This window comes from Dromiciops gliroides, chromosome 2, assembly GCF_019393635.1.
Source record: "Dromiciops gliroides isolate mDroGli1 chromosome 2, mDroGli1.pri, whole genome shotgun sequence".
NCBI classification, from domain to species: Eukaryota; Metazoa; Chordata; class Mammalia; order Microbiotheria; family Microbiotheriidae; genus Dromiciops; species Dromiciops gliroides.
The window spans coordinates 298275444-298303296 of NC_057862.1; positions in this window are offsets into that span (position 1 = coordinate 298275444).

Genomic DNA, 27853 nt, shown 5'->3' on the forward strand with positions numbered 1-27853 from the left:
GTGTGTGTGTGTGTGTATCAGATATCAAAAGCTCTCATGCAAGGTCTTTTCCACAAATGGCTTTCTAACCTTTTTTCTTTTTCTTTTTGTTTGTTTTTGCGGGTCAATGAGGGCTAAGTGACTTGCCCAGGGTCACACAGCTAGTAAGTATCAAGTATCTGAGGCTGGATTTGAACTCAGGTCCTCCTGAATCCAGGGCCAGTGCTTTATATACTGTGCCACCTAGCTGCTGCCCCTTTCTAACTTTTTTCTGAGTCTTTCCTTTCTTGGGACTTAATGCTTGCTCAGCTAGCCAAGTCCTAATGTAAATGATAAACTCTGACTGTTTCCCACTTGGGCCTTAGGTAAAATCCAACTTCTAGTCACTTTTTTCTTTTTCTTTCTTTTCTCTCCTCCCATGGAGCAGTCCTGCATTTTTACTTCCCCGTAATCATCAGATACTATAAATATCTTTTGGATTGAATTGAATAGAAGTAGAATCACCTGTCCTGTGCTCTAATCCTACGATTTCATATGTGGGAAAATCCCTTCAGATGTCTAGACCTGCTTAGGTTAAGAAGGTCAAACTAGGTGGAAGTTCCAGGAAAGTCTATATTCAGTTCAATTCAACAAGTATTTATTAATGCATCCATTGGCTATATGACAGACACCATGTTAAGTACTAAATAAAGAATAAGGAGGGGGCAGCTACGTGGTGCAGTGGATAAAGCACCGGCCCTGGATTCAGGAGTACCTGAGTTCAAATCCGGCCTCAGACACTTGACACTTACTAACTGTGTGACCCTGGGCAAGTCACTTAACCCCCATTGCTCTGCAAACAAACACCCCCCCCCAAACAAAAAAAAAGAAAAAGGAATAATTTCTTAACAACTTGAATTGTTTAACAGTAGAATGGACTGATAAGAGCTGCATCTGTAGAGGTTTTCAAGGAAAGCTGGGTGACTCATTTAGGGAGATGGAAAGGTTGGACTAGGTGAGCCCCGACCTTCCAACTCTATGATTGGATAGTTCTAACTAGAATGCCCCTCCCCCAACACACACATATTCATATCAACCCTGACCCTCCTTCCAAGTTCTCTAAATTTTTTGAAACTTTGTTTCTCACTTCAAATACCTGTGTAGCTTACAAAAAAACCCAGTGAACTTCATTTTTAACTAAAAAAAACCTACCAAAATGTGTTTCTCAATACATCTGCCACTTTCATAGTGAGGAGGGAAGAAGAAAGAAAACACACTAATCAAAGGGAGGAAAAGAACCACAAAATGTTAGAGTTGGATGGGATCTTAGATCTCATGTAGTTCAAATATAGCTCAAATGTTATCTCTTCTGGTAAATCTTCCCTGACATGCCCTCCCACCTTGCCCACAAAAGAAGAAACTGGAAATGATCCCTACAACCTTTAGTTTTTAATATTCCTTTACTTACACATCTGTTATAATCCTTATCACTTTCTGCCCAGCATTAGCATTATTTTTCTATGCCTTATGTCCTTCTACTACATCCATTTAATTCAATCAATCGTTTTTCAGTTGTGTCTGACTCTTTGTGACCCCATTTGGGGCTTTCTTGATAAAGATACTGGAGTGGTTTGCCATTTCCTTTTCCAGTTCATTTTACAGATGAGGGAACTGAGTCAAATGGAGTTAAGTGTCTGCCCCATCCATTTAACTGGAAAATGTCAAACTGAAGGATACCTTAGAATCACTGAATATAGGCTCACAGAGCTCGAAGAGACCTTAGGGTTTTTCTAGTTCAATCCCCACATTTCACAGATGAAGAAACTGCAGTTCAGAGAGGCATCATAATTTATTCATGGTCACATAGTGAGGTGGTGGCATAGTTGAGACTTAAACTGAGGTTTTTCAACTGGAGTTTTTCAACTGCAAGGTCAGAACTTTTTGCCATTGGACCAAAGTGCCTTAAAGTGTAAGTTCCTGAAGTCAGGGATCATATTTTATTTCTCTATCTCCCTCAGACATACACATACACACACATTCATGCATGCATATATACACACATGCATATGCACATGAATGCATAATACATTTGTGTATATACATGTATAGATAGTATATGCATATACATAGTAGGTGATATATACATATACATAATAGGTAATATACGCATATACATCATAAGTAAATTTGATTGGGTTGAATTGAAACTTTAGTAGGAGTGGTTTCCTCAGAACTGTCTTTTCCATGACTTCTGCAGTTTCCCACTTCCCTTTTTCTTCCCTCCATAGTCCTGTATTACAATGATCTAGACAAGCGGTCCAACTACCTACAGCATTTCTGACTCAATTGGTCAAATCTATAACCTAGATATAAAGAAGTGGTTTGATCACCACTGGTGACAATCTGTGAACCCAGGACACCGTTTCTTTTCTTTACTTCCTTCCTTCCAGTACACCTAGGTCTTGATTAGCATGAATCATAAATCGAATAAATCCTGAATCCCATTAAGTGGTCATGGCATTATTTTAATTCAAACTGCATATTTCCATTGGGCTGGAACAAATGACCATACTTTACATAATTATAACTTTAGAATAGTGCACATCTGAATTCATGCGTCCACTTTAAGGTATCCAGGTATTTATTATTCCTATTAATCAGGTCTTGGCTGTATTTACCTTGATTCAGCATTTGCTATTTCTTGTTATGAATCTCTGTAACCTTAGTAGACCTTCCCAGACAAACCACCTTTTCTCTTGAAGCCTCAGTTTTCTCACTGGTCAAAGGAGTTAAACTTATCTCTGAGGCTCTTTCTAGTTCTGAGTAGAACTGGACTGTGACTGATTGTAATGTTGGTCATATAGAGCATGTGCATATATTCCTTCCATGTTTCTGGTTGACCATAAAAAAACCAAACCTTTGAGCCTAGCTTCCAGCCCATGTATGACTAATCATTGAGGAGCTTGCACTATGAGAGAGAAGAGTCCCCTAATTAGTTGCTAAGCCAGAGGAACTGATAACTTCATGGATGTACAAAATTAAACTACCTTTTCATCTATACCCTCCCCCACCCCATCTTTTCCAGATATGTTCTCAGAGTCTGGTGGGACAAATATCCCTTTTCCTCATCAGGCTTCCATGTGACTATGAGTACATATACCGACTAAGAAGCCTGAACTCAGGTTTGGGTGGCCTCTTTTCAGGTCCTTTTCTGAGTAGGTTACTGAGCAACAACCTTGAGAGGAACAAGAGATCAAAATGCACACATGTATTGGGACCAATGAGAGGAGCGGTCAGTTGTGGCAGAAGCAGGAATAAACCAGTGGCAAGGGAAGTTTCTACATTGGAGAGGGTGGCCTCTGCAAGGAAGATAGACTCAAGCTTGGACATTTTACTATTTGAATTAATTCTGAGGCAAGGTGAAATGTACAATGGCTAATTAGCAAAACATTTACATTAGTAAAACATTTAATTAGCAAAAAAAAAAAATTAGCAAACCTGCTACTTGCTTTATGTAGTGATGAGGTTTAAGTATCAGCTTCTCAGCATATTGTGACTATAGTAATAAATTACCAAATCCTGTTCTAATCATTCTGTTAATGTGCACTATGACTTTTTTTAGCATTCTTTTTGTGTATAGAGCTGTACTACCAGCCCCATTTCCTGATTCACACTGTTCATTTAGTACGTTCCTCTTTTACTCCCACTTTGAGGGATCCAGGGCACAAACCATAACCAAAGCTCTAAGTAAAATTTCCCTAGGGAGCCAGGGTAGAAGACTCAATGAGCCAGTAATTATGAGAAAAGGGAGCTTCTTCTCACTATAAGCCCAGCTCCCAAAGATTGAAGAGAGTCAAACCGTATGGCTAGGTACAGGAAGAGTAACTGTTCCTTCCCCAGCTACCTCAGCCAAGTGGTTCATCAATGTTAGGGATTCTGGTTTTATGTCTGAAAAAAGTGCTGGACTTAGTCAAAGATTTAAGTTGGAGTCCTGTCTTTACCACGTACTAACTCTATGACTGAGCCAGTCACCTCATCCTGCTGAGCCTCAGTTTCTTCCTATGTAAAAAAAGGAGACACATGGTAAATTATAAAATTATATTATTGTCATTATTACAACTAACTAGTATTATTATTTTTTTTTGAGAGGCAATGGGGGTTAAGTGACTTGCCCAGGGTCACACAGCTAGTAAGTGTTAAGTGTCTGAGGCCGGATTTGAACTCAGGTACTCCTGACTCCAGGGCTGGTGCTTTATCCACTGCACCACCTAGCTGCCCCTAGTATTATTAAGGGCAAGTTATTATCCTCGTCCTCCTCCTCATCGTCATCACATACTCCCTCCACAATACTGTTATAATTAACTAGAATTATTAACTATGATCTATCACTATTATTATTATTCTCATATCTTCCCGAGGGCTTGGACTTCTAGCATTGTGTTGAAAAATTCCACAATCAAGATTAAGCAAGGGTTCACAAATTAGGTATCAGTCTGAGAATAATAATGCTTTAAAATGTCAGTATACCCTAGAGAATTCTTTTCCTTAAATCAGTCAATCTTCTCACTATTTCCTCCAAGCATACTTTAGTTCTTTGACTTAATGCAAGGCTTCTTCCTTCTCTTATTCTGGTCATTACCCTGATCTTTTCTGGGAGGATTCCTTTCAGGACTGACCAGGAGTGATGAGTCTGGAGGGTGGGTTAGAAATGATTTGGTATTCAATAAGAATGATGTAAATAATAATAACTAGCATTTATATATTTCTTTGAGATTTGCAAGGTGATTTACAAATATCATCTCAATATCATCTACCCTGACAGGTAGGTGCTATCATTATCATTTTATACAGATGAGGGAACTAAGGCCCACAGAAGTTACGTAATTTACCCAGGAATCACATAGCTGGATTTGAACTTAGGTCCTCCTAACTCTACCTCTAGCACTATTGAACCACTAGCTGCCTAAATGGGAAGAGTTTTCAGTGTAGGACATTGTTTTGGAATTGATAGTTAAAGAAACTGATAAAGTTTCTCATTTAGATGGGAAGAACGACTTCAGACTGAATGTTGTCCTAATGGCAATTTGCAACATGTATCCAGGCAGCTGGTGGTGCAGTGGATAGAGCAGCAAGCTTGGAATCAGGAAGACCTGAGTTCAGATCTGACCTGAGACACTTTCTGGTTGTGTGAACCTGGGTAAGTCATTTAACCATGTTTACCTCAGTTTCCTCATCTGTAAAATGAGCTGGAGAAGGAAATGGCAAACCCCTATGGTATATTTGCCAAGAAAACCCCTAATGACATCATGAAGGGTCAGACACAAGTGAAAAGACTGAACAACAACAATATGTAGTTCAAAAGAGGGAAGGGGATATGAGAGCAGGACAGAGGGGAGGAAGGGGTTCAGTGTGTTTCCACACTTGGAATATCATTCTACACTTTAAATGATAATAAAAATGTATAGCTTTTCTGTTTTTCCTATGATGTAATACTGTTAACAAACACATTCTATTAAGCAAATATTGATGAAATGCCTGTTGTGTCTAAGGCATTATGATTTATTTCATTCTGATTGCTTGGGCAGAATAGAACCCTCGATTATATTGATGTGATATGACATAGCATGACACGACATGACATGACGCAGCATAACATAAATATAATATTTTGGTTCTGGACCTGTAATTTCACCCATGTAAGTAAACTCTACTAAGGTAGGCTAATTAAGGGTTCTGAAGCTTATACCCTTAGAGACTTAATTGACTGGGGCATTCATGAGGTTAAGTAACTTGCCTAGGGTCACAAAGTCAGAATATGTCAGAGGTCTCCTTGACCTTCTCTCTATCCACTATGCCATATTTCCTCTCATAAAATAATATCGATCTAATAATCTGATTTGTAGTGATGTCCTTTACAAATGCAATTCCTGGAACACACTGTGGCAAAATGCGAGTACTGACTGTATGTCATAATCTCTTAGATGCATATGGGGCTTTGCAGTGTACAAAAGGTTATCTCATTATTGAATTTAAGCTTCACTGTAGCACTTTGAGATAAGTAGATTGCTGCTGATCAGATCACAAAATCTTAGCTCTGGAAGGAACTTTAGAGATTATATACTGCCTCATTTTACAGATAAGGAGACTGAGGTTCAGAGAGAGAGAGAGAGAGAGAGAGAGAGAGAGAGAGAGAGAGAGAGAGAGAGAGAGAGAGAGAGAGAGAGGGAGGGAGGGAGGGAGAGAGTGAGAGAGAGTGCTTTCCTAGCATAAGCACAGAGATAGGTGTGGTTAGCCAGCCATTTTGGTTGGAATATAAGAGTATGAGTTCGAATATCATGAAATTATACCAGAAAGATAGGTTGGAATGAAATTATAAAAGGGCTTTAAATGCCAAAAAGAGGAGTTTATATTTATACTATGGGTAAACAGGACAGGTATTATGAGCTCCAACTTAGAACTGAGGAAATTGAGTTTCAGAGAAATTGTCCATTTGCCTGAAGATACAAAACTGTTCAGGGTCAAAGTCATGCCTCAAACCCGGATTGCATGTTGTGGAAATGGAAAGGGTGTGAGATTGGAAGTCAGGAGACCTTGCTTTGAATCCTCTGTGCAAATGATTCCCAAGTCTACACATCTGCCCTTGGTCTTTCCCCAGAGCTTCAGTCTCCCATGTGCAATTCTCTATTGGAATTTTTAAACTGGACTACTAGAAACATCTTAAACTCAACATGTCCAAAACGGAATTCATTATCTTTCTACCCAAATCCTCACCCCTTCTAGACTCCAGTATTTCTGTCAAAGGTACCGCTATCTTCCTAGGTTCTCAGTCTGGTAATGTTGGCATCATCCTCAACTCCTCCCTCCTTCCTCTACTCACTCCTCAGCCTCCCTCACCCCCACATATCCAATAAGTTGCCAAATCGTGCCATTTCTGCCTTCACAACATCTCCCACATCTGAGCCCTTCTCTCCACTCACGCATTTATCACTTTAGTTCAGACCCTCAGTACCTCTTGCCTAGATTATTGCAACATCTTCCTAATTGATCCCTGTGCCTCAAACCTCTAATCACTCCAATCCATCCTCCACACTGCTGCCAAAGTTCTTGTCCTTAATTGCAGAACTGACCACATGACTCCCTTTTTCAACCATCATCAGTGGCTTCCTATTTCCTCTAGGATAAAACACAAACCCTGCCTTTAGCTTTTTTTGTTTTTTATTTTTAGGCAATTGGGGTTAAGTGACTTGCCCAGGGTCACACAGCTAGTAAGTGTCAAGTATCTGAGGTCAGATTTGAACTCAGGTCCTCCTGACTCCAGAGCCGGTGCTCTATCCACTGCACCACCTATCTGCCCCTGCCTTTAGCTTTTAAAGTACTACAAAACCTGGTCTCGACCTACCTTTCCTGTCTTACTCGACATTACCTCCCTTTCCACACTACAATCCAGCCAAAGTAGCCTTCTCTCTGCTCCTCACACACAACATTGCATCTTTGGTCGCTGTGCCCTTGTACCAGTCATGGACCTTCCTAGGTCCATGTCTGTAATGTACTGTCTCATCTCTACCCCATAGGGTCCATCTTTTCCTTTTAGAATGCATCTTAGAAAGCATCTTCTGACTTTCTTGATCACCAAACTGCTAATGTCCTGTATCCCAAAATACCTTGTATTTAATAACATTCTGTATATGTGTGTAAATGCATATATATGAACATATATAAATAATGTATGTTTATATACTTTTGCATATACATGTATTTATAAATATTTAGTTTCTTTTTATATGTAATAGTTGTCTTCCGCATTAGAATATAAACTCTTAGGGAGCAGGAATATTTCCATTGCTTCTATATGTATTGCCAGAGCTTAGCACAGTGCCTGGCACATAGTAATCATTTAACAAATACTTGTTGATCCATCCTGGCCCTGCCAGGACCTTGGACCTGGTGTGACCTCAGGCAAATCACTTAATTTCTTTGGGGTTCATTTTCTTCACAGGTAATAGGAGGGTGAAGACTACATGGCTTCTGATCTCTATTCCCAGTCTAAATTTGTGATCTAGGGTTCTTTATTTCCTTATTCCTAGGCTAGATTTCATTATACTGTTGCTGCCCATTGACGAGAAAGAATCTGAAAAGTTACAGTGAAGTTCCTGAATGGCATCAAGAGTAGTACCCACTGTTCCCCCACAGGGGTCCAATGCCATGTCAGTAACCTTTCAAAAATTCTTCAGGAAAAGGCCATATCTACAAATTGGGCTCTCTCTACAGCAATGAGCCATGCTCTTACAACTTTTATGGGAATAAAACACGGAGGTGACAAGCAGCTTGGATGAGTTGAAATGTCATTGTAACACCCTGCAATCCCATCCATGTAGAGAAGTTGGTGCCAATAAAGGTTGCCCAGAACTATTGGCTAGGAATTAAGGGAGGTTCCTCCTCTGTGGACAGGAAGCCAACAGTTCCAGAGAGGCAGCCTGTTAGAGGGGAAAGAACACTAGTCTTAGAGATAGGAGACTTATGTTCCAATCTCAGCTCTTCAACATGCCAACGGTGTGACTTTTAGGAACTCATTCTAACTAACTCTCTGAGCCTCAGTTTCCTCATTTCTAAATTGGGGATAAAAATACCTACCTTTCTTCCCTCATAGGATATACACACTCTTCTCTCTCTGACATTTAAAGCCCTTTACTTTCTGGCTCCAATCTACTTTTCCAGACTGATTTTGCAATACTCCCCCTCATATCCATTTTATTTCAGCCAAACTGGCCTACTTGTTCTTTCTTGGAGATGACCTTCCATTTCTGACCTCTAGGCCTTTGTAGAGGCTGCCCAAAACTATCATCAGTGTGTGCTCCTTCTTCACCTAGATCTTTTGGAAACCTTGGACTTCATCAGGGTTAAGCTCAAAGGCCACCTCTTACATAGTCTTTTTATTTCCTTAAAATTGTTAGTGCCCACTTTCTGCTCACTAGCTGTGTTTTTTTTTTTACTGAATTATTTAATCTGTAGTGACTTATCTATGGATGTGTTGTTTCTCTTGAGTAGAATGTAAGTTCCTTGAGAGCAAGGCTTTTTTTCTTTTTTTTTCCTTTTGGTCTTTGTAACTTCCCCACCCCCACCCCCAACCTAGTATAAAACTGTGTCCACAGTCTGACCTTAATAAATGTTTGTTGAGTCAAGGAATCAATGGGATTGTTATAAGGAGTGTCATCTCTCCTCTTCTAGCTTCTGTTTCCCCATCTTTAAAAGTTGGATCACAGAAGTTCAGTTGCAAAAGATTTCAGAAGTGAACTCATACCTAACAGGATTCCCCACTATGGTTTGTCTAACCATTGGGCATCTAGTCTCCACTTGAAGAGGATGAGGAATCCAACATTTTCTAAAGCAGTTCATTCTTCTGGATACCTCTAATGGTTAGGGAATTTTTCCTTATTGTAACTTGAGTATTAAGTCACCTGAATAATTCCTATTACTTGATTTCTCTGTTTCTGCTCCAAAAATTTAATTTTGCAGAGCTTAATATCACTGGAGAAGTAATGCAATTGATCCGATTTCCCTTATTCATGGCACATAACCACAGTCCTGATAGCTGTTCAACAATCCATCTTTTCTATGGAAACCCTTGTCTACTGCTGATTAGATTCATCACAGTGACTGTTCCAAACCTTATCTTCTCTCCTCTTGCTATTGACCAATCCCTCACCAGCCACATTTACAACAGATGACCTACTTCACTGAGATAATCAATGACATCCAAAATGGAACCTCCTCAGTTCCCCATCTAGAGTCCTCAAATCTTTTTGGCATTGTCCACTTCTCTCTCCTCCTTCCCTAGGTCATAAAGAGATAATACTTTTTCTCTCTACTAAAGCTAATCCTCCTACTTGTGCCTTCTGTCATATTTCCTCCTCTCTTTTAGAGAACTTGTTACAATAATTATCCTCTGTCTCTCATTTTCTATCTCTTCCTTATCATTAGCTCCTTCCTTTCTATCTAAAAACATGACTATATCTCCTTAAAGAAAGGCTTTCACTGACCCCTTTAGCCTACCTAACCAACACCTCACTTCTGTCTTCTCCTTCACTGCCAAACTTCTCAAAAGAGTCGAGATGTTGTGGATAAAGCACCGGCCCCGCAAAAAAAAAAAAAAAAAGAGTCAAGATTTTTTTGCTTGCTCACTGTCCACCTCTCCTCAATCCTTTGCAATTTGGCTTCTGTTTCCACAACTCTACTGAAATAGCATTATCTAGTGTGACCAGTGAGTGACTTACAAATCACCAAATCCAATGGACTTTTAAAATGTTTAATCACCACCCTCTCACCTCTCCATCTAAACCTTTCTCTAGTTTTTCACATGATTGACCACCCACTCCACTAGGGGCAGCTAGGTGGCACAGTGGATAGAGCACTGGGCTAGGAATCAGGAAAACTCGTATTGCTGAATTCAAATCTGGCCTCAGACACTTCCTAGAAGTGTGACCCTGGGCAAATCACTTAGCCCTATTTGCTTCAGTTTCCTCATCTATTAAATGAGTTGGAGAAAGACATGGCAAATCACTCTAATATTTTTTGCCAAGAAAACCCCAAATGGGGTCGTGAAGAGTCTGAAATAACTGAACAACAACCACAGGATATTTTTTCCTCCTTTGGTACCTCTTAGTTTTCCTTCTAACTCTTTTTTTTAATTCTTTTTTTTTTAAGTGAGGCAATTGGGGTTAAGTGACTTGCCCAGGGTCACACAGCTAGTAAGTGTTAAGTGTCTGAGGCCGGATTTGAACTCAGGTACTCCTGACTCCAGGGCCGGTGCTCTATCCACTGCGCCATCTAGCTGCCCCTTCCTTCTAACTCTTTAAACATTGCCATCTTTGATAACTCCTCATCCTTTTCCTGACTCCTTAATCTAGGTATTTCTTACAGGTTAGTCTTGGCCTTTTCTTCTCTCTTGGCAACCTCATTCACTCCCAAAACTTCACATACTATGAGTGTCTTCCCTCTGAGTTTATTTCCAATTATCCTATAGGTATCTTATTTGTAAGTAGTTATTTGTATGTTGTCTCTCACATTGAGCTCCCAGAGAGCAGGGAGTAGGTCCCCCCTGCCATATTTCTGTGTCCCCTGTGTTTGCACAGTGCCTGGAACATAGTAGGCACTTAGTAAATGCTTGTTGACTTGACTCTCAAATGTATCTCTCTAGTCCTGACCTATCTTCGGCTCTCCAGATATTTATTTCCAACTAACATACAGAACATTTCCACCTGTCTATCCCACAAAAACATCAAACTCAATATGTCCAAAACAGAGCTCATTATCTTTTCTCCTAAATAAGGTCCTCCTTCTGTCTTCATTATTTATGTCTGTGGCACCACTGATCACCTGTTCTCCCATGTTCATAGCCTTCAGGTTATTTTTTGCCTCATCCCTCTCCTTCACCTCTCATAACCCATCAATTACCAGGTCTTTTCAACTTCAGCTCTACATCTGTCACATCCATCCCAACCTCTCTATTCTTATTGTCACCACCCTAGGCACTGGCTCCCACCCATGTGGATGAATGGAGTGACCTTATCACATTCTTCTCATCTCTGCTCTCTCTTCCCTCCAAGGCATTCACCACACAATGTCAAAAAATATTTCTTGTGTACAACACTCCTTTGCTCAGGAATTGTTAGTGGCTCCCTATTGCCCAATGAAAAAAGTTCAAACAACTTTGGCTGGTCTTTGAGACCTTCCACAGGCCCCCTTCTTTGTTGTTCAGTCATTTTAGTAGTGTCTGACTCGTCATGACCCTATTTGGAGTTTTCTTGGCAACGATACTGGAGGGGTTTGCCATTTCCTTCTCCAGCTCTTTTTACAGATGAGGAAACTGAGGCAAGCAAGGTTAAATGACTTGCCCAGGGCCACAAGACTAGTAAGTGTTTGAGGCCAGATTTGAATTCAGGAAGATGAGTCTTCCTAATTCCAAACCAAGTGATCTTTCCACTGCTCCACTTAACTGCTCCACCTTACCTTCCTAGATTTACTCATGCTATTCCACATAGCACACTTAACACACTAGACAAACTAGACCACTTTCTATCCCCAAAACATAACCTTCACACTCCCACCACCATGCCTTTGCTCATACTATTCCCTACGTTCACTCTCCCCTTAGTCTTTTGAATCCTCATTCATCCTTTAAAACCCACCTCAAATATTACCACTTTCACAGAGCTTTCCCTGAGCCTCTAGTTGATAATGCCTTTATTTCTTTGAACCTTGAATCCCCGACTCCTGTCTTCATACTTAAAGACTTCAACATAAACTAGATTGACTCTCCTTCCAACACTCTAACCACTCAACTCTTTAACCTACTCACTTGCTATGATCTACTCCTCTACTCAGCTCACTTACACGCAAAGATGACCATACCTTGATCTTGTCATCACCTACAAATGCACCACCACCATGTTCAAGAATTCTGAAATCTCCTTATGTGACTATATCTATTGACTTTCCACTTCTCCCTCTGCCTTTCCTTATAAAACCCTGCTGTTTGTCCATGCTGTGACCTCCAATCCCTTGAACCCTCAGTTTTCTCCCAGACCATTTTCCCTACACATCCCACTTTCTCTTCTTTTCCCCATTTTGATCTCTTGGTGAACCAGTTCAATTCTCCACTGTCCCTATACCCCTTATTATAGCAACGATTGTACCCTGACAAACCTTGGCTTAGAATAGCTTCTACCTTCTGCCATCTTTACTCCTACATGTGAAATGAAAGTGGGGAAAAAATCATGCAACTATTCTGATTGGGTCCACTACAAATTTATGTTACATCACCTCAATTGTGTCCCTACTATTACTAGACAATCTTACTATACTTCTCTTATCAACTCACTATTCCACTCTCCACTGTGGCTCTTCCAAACCTTTAAAAAAATCCTCCTTAAGTCTCCTATGGCTCCCTCTCCCACACACTCTCGGCTGAGAACCTTGCTTCATATTTTACGGAAAACAATCAGGTCCATTCACTGAAGGCTTCCTCTTCTCCTTTCTTCATCTCATATTTCCTCATATGCCTTCTGCTATTATCCCATATTATATGAAGAAGTTGCCTTACTCTTTATCAAGGCTAATCCTTGTACCCGCACAAGCAATCTCATACCATTCTCTCTCCTCTAGCAGATTGCTCCTTCTGTAATCTCCACTCTATTGCTTACTTCAGTCTTTCCCTATCTATTTGCTCCTTCCTTACACCTACAAACATGTCCATGTCTCCCCAATCCTCAAGAAACCCTTACTTGTCCCTCCCATTCCTGCTATCATCCTTTATCTCTTCTGCCCTTTGTGGTAAGAATCCCCTAGAAGGCTGCCTCTACTTCCTCTCCTCTCATTCTCATCTTAGCTCCATAAAATCCAGCTTCCAATCTCATCATTTACCAAAACTGCTTTCTCCAAAGCTATTAGATTTTTTAATTGCCAAATCAATCATCTTTTTTTTCCAATCCTCATTATCTTCTGTAGCCTTTGATACTGTTGATCACCTTCTCCTTTATATTCTCTTCTCTCTGGGTTTTTAGGACCCCATTCTCTCCTGATTCTCTTCCTACCTATCAGACAACTCCTTCTTGGTCTCCTTTGCTGGATCCTTATTGAGATCATGTAAATGTAGGTGTCCCTCAGGGTTTTTTCCTGACCCTCTTCTCCTCTCCCTCTATACAATTTCACTTGATCTCATCACTTCCTATGAATTTAATTTCCATCCCTATGCTGATGATTCTCAAATCTTCCTATCCTGCCCTAACTTCTTGAACTTGGAATCTTGCATTTCCAATTATCTTTCAGACATCTTGAACTGGATTCCAGTAGGCATTTAGTACTCAATATGGCCAAAAATGAACTCATTATCTATCCCCCTAAAACATCTCCTCTCCCAACTTTTCTATTTCTATAGAGGACAACACCATCCTCTCAGGCTTACAACCAATGTCATTCTCAGCTCCTCACTCTCTGTCGCTCTCCATATCCAATGTCTTGCCAAGGCCTGTCAATTTCACCTTTGCCACATCTCGTCTCTGTGCCATCACCATCACTCTGGTACAGGCCCATATCACCTCATGCCTGGACTATTGCAATAGTGTGCTGGTGTGTCTGCCTACCTCAAGGCTCCTCCTACTCAAGTTCATCCTTCAATTAGCCACCAAAGTGATTTTCCTAAAGTACAGGTCTGACACCCTCCTGTCCCCCGCCCTCTCAATAAACTCCCGTGGCTTCCCATTGCCTCCAGGATCAAATATAGAATTCCTCTACTTGGTGTTCAAAGCCTTTCATAACCTAGTCTCCTCCCACCTTTCCAGTCTTCTTTCACCTTACTCCCTGACATGTATTCTTTGATCTAGTGACATGGGCCTCCTGACTGTTCCACAAACAAGACACTCCATTTTCTCTGATTGTTCCTCATGCCAGGGATATTCTCCCTCCTCATCTCCACCTATTGTTTTCCTTGGCTTCCTTTAAGTCTCTTCTTCTTCTTCTTCTTCTTCTTCTTCTTCTTCTTCTTCTTTTGTGGGGCAATGAAGGTTAAGTGACTTGCCCAAGGTCACACAGCTAGTATGTGTAAAGTGTCTGAGGCCAGATTTGAACTCAGGTCCTCCTGAATCCAGTGCTCTATCCACTGCATTACCTAGATGCCCTTTTAAGTCTCAACTAAAATCCCACCTCCTACAGGAAGCTTTCCCCAACCTCTCCTAATTCTAGTGCCTTTCTTCTGTTGATTATTTCCTATTTATCCTGTGTATTTCATACACACACACACACACACACACACATTTGTTTGCTTGTTGTCTCCACCATTAGATTATTGGCTCTTTGAGGAAATGGGTTATCAAATGCCTCTTTATGTATCTATGGCACTTAGCATAGTGCATCGAATATTGAAGGTGCTTAATAAATATATACTGACTAACTGAAATGTGCTCTGTTGTGTATTCTTCAATCATCCTGGAAATACAACATTGTCCTGAGCCTGGGATAAGGGAGGGTCCAGTGTTGAAGTGTGGGCAGTGCTCTCATTTTGTGCATTTAAGGATCTCCCAAACCTGGCTCCATCCTACCTTTCCAATCTTACCTGTCACTACTCCCCTTTTAGTACCCCTTACTCACTGTCTTCACTGTCCCCAAACATATCTTGTATTTCTTATCCTCTTTGTCATTTCCCTCAGCTAGAAGGCCTTGATTCCTTTTTGCACCTTCTTGCTCAGCTCTACCCAAGTCCTGGTTCAAATCCTTCATGTAGGAAGTCTTCCCTAACCATTCCAGCCCACAGTGTTCTCTCTCCTCTAATCTTTAACAATATTGTCTATACCTATCATTGGACTTTTAGAATAGACTGCCAGTTATATAAGTTTTTTCCTGCCTTTTTGTTGTTCTTGTTCTATTTAATGTAGATTTAAAAAAATTTTATTAATTTTTATCATTCATTTTTCAAAAGTTTGAGTTCCGCATGTTCTCCCTCCTTCCAGTTCCCTCCCTGAGAAGGCAAGCATATGAAATCAATTATATATGTGAATTCATACAAGCACATTTACATATTAGCCATATTGCAAAAGAAAACAAAGAAAGTGAAAATAATATATTTCAGTTTGCACTTAGAGTTCATCAGTTCTCTCTCTGGAGATAGATAGCATTTTTCATCATGAGTCCTTCAGAATTATCTTGGATCATTGTCACTATCAAAGTAGCTAAGTCTTACATAGTTAGTTGATTATCCTTACAATATTCCAGTTACTGTGTGGTGTTTTCCTGGTTCTGTTCACTTCACTTTGTATGGGTTCATGTAAGTCTTCCTGGGTTTTTCTGAAACTATCTTTCTTGTCATTTCTTAAAGAATAATAGTATTCCATCACAATATATACCACAACTTGTTCAGTCATTCCCCAATTAATAAGCATCCCCTCAATTTCCAATTCTTTACCACCATAAAAAGAGCTGCTATAAACATTTTTGTACATATAGGTCCTTTTGCTTTTCCTTTGATCTCTTTCAAATACATACCTGGTAGTGGTATTGCTAGATCAAAAGGTACGTAGTTTTATAGCCCTTTTAGCATAGTTCCAAAATGTTCCCTCAGAATGGTTGATCTAATTCACAGCTCCATCAACAATGTATTCATGCTCCTATTTTTCCATATCCCCTCCAGCATTTGTCACTTTCTTTTTCTGTCATGTTAGCCAACCTGATAGGTACTAGGTGGTACCTCAGAGTTTTTTTAATTTGCCCTTCTTTGATCACTGGTGATTAAGAGCATTTTCCCCTATAACTATAGATAGCTTTGCTTTCTCCTTCTGAATATGTCCTGTTTTTCTGATACACTGTAAACTGCTTGAGAGGAGAAATCCTATATTATCTCCTTTTCTCACTGATGCAATGGAAGCAAGTGCAGAGCTGGGCCCAGAGTAGGGGCCAGGAGAGAATTTCCAGATTGATAGATAAGCCTTAAACACTCTGGCAGAAAGTTATTTTGCACATTTCTCATGCTTTAAGAAAGAAACTTCTTTCAGAGAGGTCCTTATCCTGGTGAGCCTCATAAAACCATAGATTTAGAATGACTTCAATCTTCACACTCTACTCATGAAGAATCAGGCCCCAAAGAAGTAAAGCAATTTGTCTAAGGGGAGTGAGTTAACAGAGGCATGAATTGAAGCCAGTTCCTCTGACTCCAAATCATGAGTTATTTCCATCATCTTAATGCTGCCTCAGTATATACATACATACACATGTAGATGTACAATACACATACACACATACACACACATACACATACACATATACATATACATATACACATACACATACATATACATATCTGTATGTATTTGTGTGGTTGTCTGTGCTATGTGGTGTGGTGGATAGAGCTCTGGACCTGGAGTCAGACCTGGGTTCAAAACTGGCCTCAGACACTTACTAATTTTGTGACCCTGGGCAAGTTTCCTCATCAGTAAAATGAGCTGGAGAAGATAATGGCAAACCACTCCAGTATTTATGCTAAGAAAACACCAAATGGGGTCACAAAGAGTCAGACATGACTGAAAAATGACTGAACAATAAGTGGCTATCTCTGTGTGTATCTGCATGAATGTCTGTGTACATGTATGCTTGTCTATGTGTCAAAATTTCACATATTCTTGGATGTGTCTTTGTGGGTCATAGTGTATTTAGATGTGTGCATGCATTTTGTTTGTGTATATGTATGCAGGTTGGCATGATGGGGTGTTTGAGCACCTGGGTGCTCTCATATATGTGTGCATATGTGCATAGGCAGCACACCAGACCCAGATCTGAATGTGGGGAAAGGAGTCTAACGAACCTATCAGAACAGCTGGCTACCAATCATCTTTCTGAGAGGCCCTTTTTGACCTTAAAGGGTCCACCTATGAAACGTATTTGAGAGATGGCTAGAGTTATGAAATCTTGAACTCATAGGACAGAATCTATGTTGCACCATAATGTGAACTGGGAAAATAGCGCAGCCTAAGAAAGTGATAAAACTGTGTTTGCTTTTAGTCAATCCCTAAGCCTGTGGAGGCATTTTCTGCAATGATGATAATAATAATAATAATAATAATAATAACAATAACAATAACAATACTAGCAAGCATTTACAGGATGCCTACCACGTGCCAGGGACTATGCTAAAGCACTTTAGAAATATTATTTCATTTGATCCTCACAACAACTCTGCAGGTGCTATTAATTTGCCCACTTTACAAATGAGGGGGAAATAGAGATTAAGGATTTGACCAGGTTCACATAATGAGTAAATGTCTGAAGCTGGATTCAAACTCAAGGTTTTCTGATTCCAGACCCAGCACTCTATCTATGGTGACATCAGCTGCTCCTAGATTTTCTGTAGATTTTATGGTAGGGGTGTGCACATATTACTTTAACAAATGTTTCTTGTTGACGATGATGGTGGCTATTGGAGTGATGGCATCATTTCCTAAATGTGATGAAAACTTTGGGGACAAATCTTCCCAAATTTGGATCTCCTGTTGCCTGAGGTCTACTTGCCTCTCCCTCCAGCTTGCTAAGTGGACTATTTAACATCTATTAACCTGGAAGAACCTCACGAAATAGAGTGCCACACTCTAGGATCAGGAACACTTGGATTCAAATCTGGCTTCAGATACTTAGTAGCCGTGTGGCTACAAGCAAATCACTTAACCTTTCTGAGCCTCAGTTTACTCATCTGTAACATAGGCATAATAACAGTCCTACCTCCCAGGTTTGTTGTGAGATAATGAAATAATATGAACTCATGGTCACATTATGTGAACTAGAAAGATATTAGATCTTCGGGGCAGCTAGATGGCACAGTGGATAGAGCATCGGCCCTGCATTCAGGAGGACCCGAGTTCAAATCCGGCCTCAGACACTTGCCACTTACTAGCTGTGTGACCCTGGGCAAGTCACTTAACCCCAATTGCCTCACCAAAAAAAAAGAAGAAGAAAGAAAAGATATTAGATCTTCAATCAAAGGACATGGGTTTAAAAATTCTGGCTCTGTAATTTCTTGCCAGCACATTCATCTCTAAAGTCTCTTACAGATCTGAATCCTAGAACCCCTTGCAATGATGGATTACTGATGGAGCACTGGGCCTATGGTCAGAAAAATCTGAATTCAAATCCTGCCTCAGACACTAGCCTCAGACAATCAATCAGTCAATAAACATTTATTAGGCACTTACTATGTTCCAGGCACTGTGCCAAGTGCTAGAGATACAAAATGAGGGAAAAGACAGTTCCTGTCCTCAAGAAGCTTACAATCTAATGGGGGAGACAAAAGGTAAGAATATGCGTGTGCATATGTGCATATATTTAATATATACTATAGGTATATGTTACATTATATACACATATATAGTACATATGACAGATACACATATATAACATCTGCATATGCACATATACACATAAAGTAAGCTATATACAGGATAAATAGGAAATAATGAACATAGGGAAGGCACTGGAATTAAATAGGGTTGGGGATGACTTCTTGTAAAAGGTAGGATTTTAGTTGGGATTTCAAAGAAGCCAGGAAAGTTGATTGGCAGAGCAGAGAAGGGGCAGCCAGAGAAAATGACCAGGACAGAGAAATGGAATAAATAGAAGACCAGTGTTACTGGATGGAAGACGGAATGGGGAACAGGTGTAAGAAGACTGGAAAGGTGGAAGGGAGGTAGGTTATAAAAAGTTCTGAAGGCCAGACGGAGCATTTTGCATTTGTTCCCAGAGGCCATAGAAAGACACTTAATCTCTGTCTGCCTCAGTTTCCTCAAGTGTAAAATGGAAATCATAATTGCACCTACCTCCCAGGGTCACTGTGAGGATAAAATGAGATAATAATGTAAAGTGTTTAGCATAATGCCTGGCACTTAGTAGGTGCTTCACAAATGCTTATTTCCTCCTCCCTCTTAGCCCCCACTGCATATAAAGTTTTTAAAGAACTTTGTAATCTATTGTCTAACTTTGACTTCACTACAAGATCTATCTGTCTTCATTACAAGATCCATCTCTTCATTTTTCAGTCATGTACGACTCTCCACGATCCCATTTGGGATTTTCTTGACAGAGATGCTGGAGTGGTTTGCTGTTTCCTTCTCCAGCTCATTTTACAGATGAGGAAACTGAGGCAATCAGGGTTAAGTGACTTGCCCAGGGTCACAAAGCTAGTAAGTATATGAGGCCAGATTTGAACTCAGGAAGATGAGTCATCCTGACTCCAGGCCCGGCACTCAAGCCAATTTTCCATTTAGATGCCCAAAAATATTTATGGTAACACTTTTCTTGTGGTTGTTGTTGCAAAGACCTGGAAGGAGAGTGAACATTGACTGGAGAGTGACTTAATCGTCTTTGAAGAGGTGGGGGACTATGGGAATGGACCACTGCATATACTCTAAGACTTGTTTAATGCGTTAGTAGGTGGTTTTGGTGAATTGCTTATTTTCTCTTTTTCTGGTTACAAGAGATAGCTATCCAGGTGGTGGAATGAGAGGTAAATATTTTAAAAGGGGGGGGGGAGGAGATAGAAAAACAGAAGATAATAATTAAATAAATTTAAATAACAATTGAAAATACTTCAAGGATCCATGGTTCCATAGTATGGGCAATTGCCCCACTAGTACAGACCTCAAATCCCCTGTATACCTTACATCGTTATGAGCTGTTGTGGCTGAAAAATTTCTCTTTTGGTGCCAGACGCCTGGCAATGAGTCTCTGACAAAGCCATACTGACCCTCAGACCACAGACTTTTCATTGAAGCCTTTTCAGTATGACCAGAACTTTTGTTCTGCTGGAAGAGCCTTAAGGAGGCCAATGTAACCTCTGGTCACTGTAGATCAGAGGCTCAAGAGACCCTCCAACTCTTTTTTTTTTTTTCTGGAGACTTGTCCAACCTTCTCATTTTACAGATGAGAAAACCAAGGGCCAGGGATATTACATGATATTCTCGAGGTCACATCAGAGCCAGGAATCGAATCCAGGATGTATAACTACAGAGCTGATAATCTGGCATTGGGGAATGTTGGTAGCAACTTCTCATAAAATATTACAAAAATAATATACATATAATATTTGTAGTACATGTACATATATACTATACATACACTATCTACATATGCACACCCACAGACACCTACACACACAGAAAGGCGTTGACAGATCAAATTCCATGAATTCATCTCCTCTGTCTCCTCAAGTTGCACCTTCATTAAAACCCAGGCACCCCAGATAGAAGCCACCAACATGTTAGTACCTGATTGAAGGCATTAGCCGAGTTCCACATATAGCCTGGATTCCAGACAAGACTGAAGCCCACTTTATTTATGTCTGGCCCCTGCATAAGATCTTTCCATCACTCAATTGTCTACGTCTAAAAACTGGAGAGAAAGACTCTTTGAAACTGACGGCTGGGTTTTAGGGGCTACAAAAGTAATAATTGCTGGTATGCGTGGCCCCTGCCTCCCCCTCTCCCCCTAGACATTAAAATACCATTTGAAATGTCCTGGAGAGTGGCAAAAAAGCTTTTTGTATAATGAAGATTAGTGGGGTTTTCCCCCCTTGGTCTTGGGTATTTAATTTCTTACTTTCTAGAAAGTGGTGCCTCTGAGAATTTCCAAGAGAAGGCTTGCCCTCTCATTCAGGGAGGAATGTGGGGGTGGGAGTTAGAAAGGGCTCCTGCTTTAATTCAAAATATTTGGTCCTAGGTCCAGCTTTGCCAACAACTAAATGCCCTTGGACAAATATGCCTTAGTTTCCTTCCTTATAAAATGATTGATTTGAACAAAATAGAATTTGGGTGATGTATGGGGAGGCAGTGGGAATGGACTTATTATTTCATAGTGAGGAAACTTCTTACCAATATGGGCCAGCATTTTCTCTGCAACCTCCCATCTTAGAACATTACCAAGGGAACTAAGGGAATAAGTGACCTACCCAGGGTCACACAACCATTAAGTTTCAAAGTCAGGACTTGAAGCCAGACTTCGTGATGTTGAGGGCTAGCTGTTTATTCACAACACTTAGACAGATGGCATGCTATATTAAGCATTGCACTTGGAGTCAGGGAAACCTGAGTTCACATCCTGCCTCAAATGCTTCCTATCTGTGTGACCTGGGCAAATCACTTCTCTGTTAACCTCAGTTTCCTCACCTATGTAGTGTGTCTAATCATAGTATCTTTTTATAGGGTTGTTGTAAACATCAAATGTTTTCTATAAAATGCTATGCAAAGCATTACATGCTCATTATTTTTACTACCACCACCACTACTAGTCTACTACTACTACCATTACCACTACTACCAGCACCACCACTACCACTACCACTACTACTGATGATGAATTATATCACACTACCTCTCTAACAATAATATCTTACATTTATTAAAACCAAAACTTTATAGCTGACAAATCACTTCCCTTACAACACTCCCATGAGGAAGGTAGTGAAAGTATTACGATATACACCACAGATGAAGAAACCATGGCAGGGGAATTGCCCTGGACGAGCCAGCTAGTAAGATCTAGAGCCAAGATTCCAATCCAGAGCTCCTGACTCCCGGTTCTCTTTGCAGAATGTTGGAATGCATTTCCAGTACATCAAATTTTGCTTCATTTGATTTTGTGATTTTACGATGTGAGTATTGTGGTAAATTTCCATATCCATCTTAGAAGGCCTCTGGGTTCTGTCTATTGCTCTTATAGGTCACTTCAATATTTGAGACTACCTGTTTTTGTGGGAAGACACAAAGTTCTGGGAGATAATACTAAGCTTTGTAGCAATCTGCAAAGGAAACTTGATGTAGTAGAAAGGGCACTCAGAGCATGGAAACTTGGGGTCAGTTTCTAGCTCTGTCTCTTGATATCTATATGATCTTGATAAAGTCACTTCATCCTTCTCCCCCCATACTCAGTTTTTTCACTTGCAAAATGAAGATAATGATATTCTTTCCACCTACTATCCACCTCATAGAGTTCTTATGAGAGGAATTAATTCAGCTATAAAGTGCTGTATAAATGTTAGTTATTATTTAATATCAACCTGAAGTAATTTAGGATCCCCTCCCTCCTTCTCTCTCTCTCTTACTCTCTCTCTTCTCACCCAGCCCCACTATGAGAGAAATCACAGGATCACAGCTGGACCTCAGAGGCCACCATATAAGCCAGCGTCTTAATTTTATGAGTACAGAAACTGGGGCTTAGGGTGGTTAAGAAACTTGCCCATGGTCATACAGGTAGCAAGCATCAGAGGGAGTATTAAAACCTAGTTCTTCCTCCAGAGCCAGTGTTCTTTCCACTGTACCAGTTACCTCCCTCTTCCTCACTTCCCCATTTTCCCCACCCTCCCATCTCTGAACACGGCAAAAATGTTTTGGCTGAAACCTCAGTTCCAGGCTTCTCTCAAGATTAACAGGGTAATCTTATATTAGCCAAAGGGGCTTGGTAAATATTCATCTTGGGGAACAAAGCAATCAGTTTGATAGTGGGGAATCCTCTCTGGTATTGGTTGGATTAGATGCCGTTGTTATTCCTTCCAGCTCTAAATGCTGTGTTTCTGTCATTGTGCATGTTTTAAGGGGGTAGGCCTAGTGGTAGTAGAAAGAGATAGGAAGAGTAAGATGGAAGGTTCTGGATCACTAGTCTATAGCAGAAGAGTGAAGATCTAAGTTAAGCCTTGGGAAGGATCCTCCCTGACAGTCTATTTGCCTTAGACCCTAGGATAAGTTTCTTCCCTTTTTCTGCCCACCTTCCTTCAGATTAAACAGCCTTCACCCTTTCCCATGACTCTATCTTTCTGGAAACATGTCATAAAAATCTTATATTCAGAAGGCATATTGCACTAACGCCTCATTAGAGTGACAGCTGACCGACCGATGATGCATGTGGGTGATGCGTCATGGCACCCTGCCCTGAACTGATGGGATGTGGGTATGATGCACAATCTGGAGAAAATGTACAAGACCACATCCTTAATGAACAGAGTGGTAAATTCCTTACAATTAAAAAACCAGGGCAAGTGTCAGGGAATTCCAGGAGAGTGGCCCAAGTGCGCCCCTCATAGGCTAAGCCTGGGATGGCCAGCTCCCAAGGACTTTGGGAGGGGACATTTAAGAAGTCAGCCAAAATCCAAGCTTCAACTACAAGGAAATTATCATTGGCATCTGGCACCACAGAAGGGAAAAGGGGAAAGGGAGTGGGGGAAGGGGAGAAAGGGGAAGGGAATATTGGGCTTCTCCAATTTTTCAATAAGGAAGGACAGCTGTGGGGTTCCATAGTCTTTATCACTCATCCATTCATCCATCCAACAAATAATTACTGAACACACTTCTTGTAGCAGCACATGATTGGTGCTTCATGGCACATAAAGATGACTATAACACAATCCCTGCCCTTGAAGATGTTACAGTCTAGTTGATATGTATAAGCACTAAATGAATTGGACAGACATTAAGTGTAGAAGAAAGAGATGGGCATCACTTTGATTTCGAAGTTAGGTAGCAGAGGGCATGAGGCAATGGAAGGCATTCCAGTGGAGGAAAATGGCATGAGCTCAGATGTGCAGGAGGGGCAGTGAGTAGGACAATCTGGTTATAGCATAGATTATATCAAAGGGAAAGTAAGGCTGGAAAGGGAGGGAGATTGCAGTCACAATATGGAATGAGCAAAGGGCAAGATTAAGATTTGGGACTTAATTGAAGTTCATGCCACCTGACTATCTGATGATGACCATCTGTCATCTGATCCCTGTGGTTGTCATCTGCCAAATTCCTTACTCCTTTCCTTCCCTGACTTTGATACCTGGCTCATAGTCTTCCTTTCCAACCCTTTCCCAGTCATTATCCTGTGTGCATTTTGTCTTCCCTGTTGGATGGAAAGCTTCTTGGAGGGAGTAACACTTTTGTTCTTGTCTGTATATTCCTATTGTCTAATACAGAGTCAGACACATAATAGGTGCTTAGGAAGGGCTTCTTGACTGATTGATTCTTAGAGACCTCAGTGAACCTTATGGAACCCCAACCTTACAGTTTCTTGAATTACTTAAGTCATATCACCTCCATCTCCATTCTGCCACCAGTGTGGTCACAACCTAGACCCTACTACTCCTCAAAATGGTTACATATCAAAGAAATCTTTGCATTAAATACCACTGTTAAAAATCTGATATTATGGGGCAGCTAGGTGGTGCAGTGGATAGAGCACCAGCCCTGGATTCAGGAGGACATGAGTTCGAATCCAGGCTCAGACACTTGACACTTAACTGGCTGTATGACCCTGGGCAAGTCCCTTAACCTCTGTCTGCTTCCATCTCCTTATCTATAAAATGGGGATTACAGTAGCACCAACCTCTCAGGGTTACTATGAGGACTGAGATAAATATAAAGCACTTAGTACAGTGCCTGGCACATCATAGGTGCTTCATAAATGCTTATTTCCTTCCTTTCTTTCTTCCACATACTCAAGAAGTTTCAGAAAGTGCTAATAGATCTCAAAATATTCATTGAATTTTTTGTGGCATCAGAGAATTAGAAACAAAATGGGTGCCTATTGATTGGAAAATAGGTGAACAAACTGGTTTATGAATATAATATTATTGCACTAAAAGAAATAACGTATATGAGGAATTCAGAAAAAACAAGAAAAGACTTACATGAACTGATGCGGAATAAAGTAAGCAGAAACAGGATAATATATACAACTAAAATAATGTGCACTAAAAAACAAACTCCAAAAAGAAGCCAAATTGAATAATTAAAAAACCAGTATTGGTCCCAGAGAAGGGATAATGAAATATACTTCTTTCTTCTTGGCAGAGAGGTAAAGTATTACAGGGACAGAATATTAAATACATTGTTTACACCCAGGTACTATAGCAGTCATTTTTTAAAAAAAATTTTGGTGAGGCAATTGGGGTTAAGTGACTTGCCCAGGGTCACACAGCTAGTAAGTGTTAGGTGTCTGAGGCCAGATTTGAACTCAGGTCCTCCTGACTCCAGGGTCGGTACTTTTATTCACTGTGCCACCTAGGTGCCCCTATATCAGTCGTTTTTGCTGAATTCTTTTCTTTTGTTTTAAAGGAGCGTTTGATTTGAGAGAAATTGTTGGGGCAAAGAGGGATATAATTGCAAAGGACTGTGATGTCATAATCAAAGGTATCAATAAAATCTTCCTTTTTGAAAGCTGCATATTTCCCATATTTGGAAGCTTAGAATTCCTTTCTCTGACCACAATCTCTTGTCTTCTACATTTCTTACACTTCCCATATGCATCCCTTGCTCTTATCCAACTGTTCTCTCAGTCTGTTAATCCTATTCTGGATTTATTTTCATCCTTTCCCAGTATTACTTCACATTCGACCCTCTGATAACTCTCCTTGTCATCCTCAAAATCCTTGCTCTACCCTCCCTTAACTTTCTGTTGTTTTTCCCTGCTAATCTTTGACCTTGGCTAAATCTCATCCCCCCTCCGTCACTCATGCTCCTTTGGCGAATCCTGATAGAGCAAATCAAACTTGGGCTGACTGGGTCCATGACAGATTCTTGCTGACCTCAATTGGACTTTCTCTGCTGTACGAAGTATTTTTATTCCTCTCTTATTGAGTCTCTATCACATTCCCCACACCAGCTGTTCCAAACCTTCTCTCTCCACAAGTCTCAAACTCCACCTCCCCCTTTCACTGTCAGCAGGCAACCTTATCTCCTATTTGATTGAAAAGATCTGAACTATCACCAGCTCTGTTTCCAGCTTGGCCCCTGCAGCAATCATCCCCAGGAGCAAATCTTGTGGAGAAGGGACTGCTATACCTGCCACCGCCACCACCACCACCAACTGCCACCAAAGGAGCAGGCAAGCCAACCTAGCTGAAGCAGCAAGGCATCCTGAAGGAAAAAAAGGAAGCGGCAGGTGCCAGATGAATCAAGCCACTTCCACCATCGTGACCACTGTCTCCCCTCAGCCCTTGGTGGAAGCAGCCCAGGTACCTTGGAACAGCGGGACCCTCCAGACGTCTGCTTTCATTCCTGCCCCTGTAGCAGCTCTAGAGAGGAGCAATCCTTGTGGAGATTTGACTTGGCAACCCCCTTTGTAGGTGCTCTAGCCCTAGCCTTCTCAATAGTCACAGATGCTAAAGACCTGGGAGAGAAGTTTTTACCACCACAGACCTTGGCACCATGAAATAGCTCAACATAAGAAGCAGATATAGTTTTTGTCAATGAAAATGCCATGAAAGAAGAGGCTTCACTATGTGATTGACTGCTACACCTCCAAATCCATTAGACCTTTCCTTCTGACACACAGCCAAAACCTCTAAGTGTTGTCTCCCAATCCCATCCCATTAGAATGTGAACAATGTGAACTCCTTGAGATCTAGGCTGTCTCACTTTTCTATTTGTATCCCCGGAACTTAGCATAGACTTTTGTACAAAGTAAGCACCTAGTAAGCATTTTTTTCATTCATTTATTCATTGTCTTTCTCTCCGTCTTTTAACCTTTCACCATCCTCATCCATCCTTCTTCCTCTATAATCTCAGAGGACAAGGGGACCCTCTTTCTCCACTTTCAGGCTCAATCCTGTCACCTCCTCTGTGTCTTGCTCCATCACTCATGTACCTTCAATATCTCCTCCCCTTATCCTATCAACATGCTCAGGTCTTAAAACCAAAATTCTCTTCTTGACCCTGCGACTCTTTCAAACTATCATCCTCTCTGTCTCTTGCCCTCCCCCGTCCATCTTTTAGAATGGACTGTATAGTCACTATCTGTACTTCTTTACCTGCAACAGGCTCACTCCTAAATTTCTTGAAATCTGTGAACCTTTCTCACCACTCAACTGAAACAGCTACCTTCAATGTCACCCCATTGACCTATTTGCCAATAAATCTCAATGCCTCTGTTCTGATGTCTTCCTCCTTGATGTTCTCACTGCCACTGTGAACACCCTACTTAAGGCACTCATCTCTTATTGTCCAGATTATTATAATAGCCTCCTACCCAGTGTTCCATCATCAAATCTTTTTCCTCCCCAATCTCTCTTTCATATGCTCAAGTAATCTTCCTTATGCATGTTCTACTAATGTCACTCTTCTTTTTTTTTTTTTTTTTTTTTTTGCGGGGCAGTGGGGGTTAAGTGACTTGCCCACAGTCACACAGCTAGTAAGTGTCAAGTGTCTGAGGCCGGATTTGAACTCAGGAACTCCTGAATCCAGGGCCGGTGCTTTATCCACTGCGCCACCTAGCCGCCCCCTAATGTCACTCTTCTACTCAAATCTCCATATACTATTTTCACACTACTGTTCTACATCCCCAACAAACAAGTTATCCCCCATTTTCATCTTGCCCTTGTCCATCTCCTTGCATTTTA